The sequence below is a fragment of the Tupaia chinensis genome, unplaced genomic scaffold (assembly GCF_000334495.1).
Source record: "Tupaia chinensis unplaced genomic scaffold, TupChi_1.0 Scaffold000644_1, whole genome shotgun sequence".
Classification (NCBI taxonomy): domain Eukaryota; kingdom Metazoa; phylum Chordata; class Mammalia; order Scandentia; family Tupaiidae; genus Tupaia; species Tupaia belangeri.
Genome location: NW_006160165.1, coordinates 292814 through 296547, shown reverse-complemented (window position 1 = coordinate 296547; position 3734 = coordinate 292814).

The following is a 3734-nucleotide window of genomic DNA, read 5'->3' as shown; positions in this document are numbered from 1 at the left end:
TCTTTCCCCATCAATTTGTATAATTTCTTATGCAAGCTTTTTTAAGTTACTCAGATTTTATAGATCAGGTTTTTTTTTAAACTAACTGCATCTACTGTTTATTATATTTTATGCATATCTAATCATTTGTTTTTACACATTAGGAATAACAGTAAAAATTTTGGTAGCTAAATCTGGTCACTGAAGGGATATATATGGTTTATCCTAAAGGAGAGATGCTGTCATTTATGTCTTTATTGCTACTGGACTGAGAATTTGAGGGAAAACATCATTATACGAGTGATCATTATTTCTTTGGAATGGATTCTTCTGGAAAAGCTCATCGTGGGCTATGATCTCAGAGTTGGACAATAGTTCTAAAACATATTGTGAAAAAATTGTCTTTATTGACAGTTATTAATAAATTCTAGTCTTAGGAAACCATGAAATAAAATAAAAAATGAAAAATTATCCCATTTAATGGGTTCTTCTGAGAAATTCAGGTAGGTGTCTGAGGTCATTTAAGTCATGGGCCAGTTACCAGGTGGTGTAAACTATGTCTCTTCCTTTTCTGGAAGCCTGAAGTACATGGTGTTTTCAGTGCTTTCTTTGCGTATTAAATCAGGAAATAGTGTTTTGACTTGGCTTTTGAGATGGCAGCGTGACATGTTTTGTGACTGAGTGTCATGGTGTTGTTGATCACCAGAGACCTATGACATTCTGATACAAGTCTGAGGAATATACAAAAAAGAGTCATTTCTGAGAACACGTGATTATGTTTTCGAGAAAATTTTAAATTTCTTCTTTGAGTTCCTGCAAGTACTTGCTGTATCACGCACCTATTTTATCAGCCCTCAGCTGGCGAATACGTATTTGCAGTCTCTGAAAAGTTCATGGAAAACTTGTATTATGACAAAACACCAAAATTTTGCACCAAAATAAATTCGTGTGTGAACACTATTTTTTTTACCAAATTTCTGGAGTATCCTTGTATTTAGGATGAATTTTCAATAACTGTAGACAACTTATACTAATACATATTAAATAATCTTTGTAAATCAACTTGTATAAATCACAACACAAATATTTTTTTAAAAAGAAAGAAAACGTATAAAAGCTAAACGAAAGAGATGCCTAAATGTTTGGATACAATCCAAAATGACCATTAAAGTTGTAAATTTTCTCATTAAATTGGTAACAATGGAGGCCATTGCACATCATGGAAATGTCATTTAATTCTGGGTAGTAAAATTCCTTCCAAGATGCTAATATTTTGATTCTGGCTTTTATGAGCTTATGTATATTCTTGATTTTGAGGCATGCGTTGATAGACGGTGCTGAGTTGGAAGGCTACCCACCAGTAAGGGAATTCTGTGCTGGATAGCTGTTCCAGTGCTTTAGATATTTGGCAGATTTTGCCTATCTAAAATAGTGAGCTTTCTCAGTGGAACAACCAAATGAGTCATCTTTCCAGGTGCAGTGATTGTTACAAAGCTCTGCCCTTGGAGCTGGGTCTGACCCCCTTTATGACCAGTCACACTTGCATTCAACCCATAGCTGAGGTTCTTGGGACTGTGTAGTTTGTTTTGGTGTACATTGAAGGTAGCAACTTGGCTCGCCCTCCTGAGTCCTGTCCTTGCACTTGTGATTCTGTAGATCAAATACAGGGAGGTGTGAGTACTGTTTTCCGTGGAGTCCATTCTGACTCCTGGTTTCATCACACACAAGCATAGAGCATTTCTGGTGAAATCCATTGCATGCACCTCATCTGATTCTTCCATACTCTTTGAGTTTACTACCTGGTATTCTGCAAAAACTTCCTGGAGCTAGCCTCCTCACACGGTGGTTAGGCACTGTGCATAGACAGCTGGATCCCACCTGGCCCACAGCAGGTTGAATCCTGGCTTAGGCAGATGGATGAATTTGCCTGGCATGTGCACATACAGACCCAAATATGGAGGGAATGAAGAAACAGAAGAAAAATGATGGCGGCCTTACCGTGCCCCAATGGGATGCTTCATCTCTTTCTGTTTCTTTCTCTCTCACACAAAAGAGATCGTGTGCTCTGTGGCAATAAATAAATAAACAAATTTAAAACACTACCTTTCTCTCTAAGAATTTATCTTTTTATCTCCGTAAGTAATATATTTAAGGTATTTAAATATTTTAAACATCTCGATCAGTTTAGAGACATGCTTAAGTAGGATATAGTCCATCAATTTTGTGATTTCTCATGAGGACATCATGTTTAATAAATATAAGAGGTATACTACACGAAATCATAAAACTTTAAAAAGTCTATACAAATATATTATTTCTTTGTTTCCTTTTGAAGCAACCTTTGTTAAAACTAGGGAAAGTATGCCGGTTCGGAGGTGGAGCAGTAATGCACTGCCCAACTGACCTGGGGTCCATGGCAAAGATCAAGGGTTTGTTTCCTGGTTGACTTATGGATGCCAGGTGAGCCCAAGACCCTGACTGCCTAGGAGAGCTGAGAGAGGAGATAGGTGGAAACCCTGTTGAGGATGTTTGTCTTTCTCGTTCTCTCTCATAAAAATAAATAAACTTTAAAAAATAGTAAAATATCTTTGCCTTGAATTGCCTTTTTCTGTTGAAAGTAAGAAAAGCATGTGTGCAAGAGCAGGTCTTCGTTCGCTCAGGCCCTGTCCTCAGGGCCTGCTCTTGAGGTGCCCTGTGTGCTGTGAAATACTGACTGCATGGACCCTACCTTATCTGGGACTACAATGCGGTAGTAACGCCTCCAGGCAATAAGAGGGGCTAAAGGCCAACAAACATACATGTTTCTTTTTTTTCTTTTTTTTCTCCTGGTTGTAGGTGACTATGTCATTACTATTTCTGATAGTACTGTTCTGGTGAAATTTAAATGAAGTTTTAATGTCACAAACTCTCATGAAGACCCAGATGATTTAAGACAGTACATAATATAACTAAAAGGTTTATTGTTTTCTCCTTTAGAATTAATTGATTCTATGAAAAGGTTTTATTCTACAAAGATTCAAAGTATACATATATATTTTTAGGAATATTTATTTTATTTTATTTTATTTTAATTTGCTGCAGGGTATGCATATCCACCAGAGAGAAACAGAGAGAGAGATAAAGAGAGAGAGAAAGTAAGCTGCCAGGTCCAGGACTCGAACTGCACTCAGTCATGTGAGAGTCCAGTGCCTTAATCACTGTGCCACCTCCTAGCCCCTAAAGTATAATTTTAATGAACAAAACAGAAAGGTTATTATACCCATTATGCAGAGTATTATGTTTAGATTCTCATAATAGAACTTTTGTAAAATACCATTATTAATATCGCAAAAACTCATTGATTTATTGGATTCTATAGTTAATTTATTTTTGCTTACTATTTTGTCATCTCTTGGTGAATTTCTATAATTAAAAATGATGATTTTCATAGCTAAACCTATTAAAGAATATTTATAGTTTATGTGATAATAAAATAAATACTTTGGGAGCAAGCAGATGGCATAGAGGTTAATTTGTTGAACTCTCATGTAGTTGACCACAGTTTGAGTACTAGACCCAGTGGCTTGAAGTACGCCCAACATATGCATGCCTAAAATCCCAAAAGGAGAATGGAAGAAAAGGGACTGTGGCACGGCCATCCTCCTTGGGGGTGATTTCTTACTTAATGTCTCTCTGTCTCTTGGGTGAGTGCACATGTCCTATAGCAAAAACCTCCCTCAAAAAATGTGTGTATGTATTTATATACATATATATAT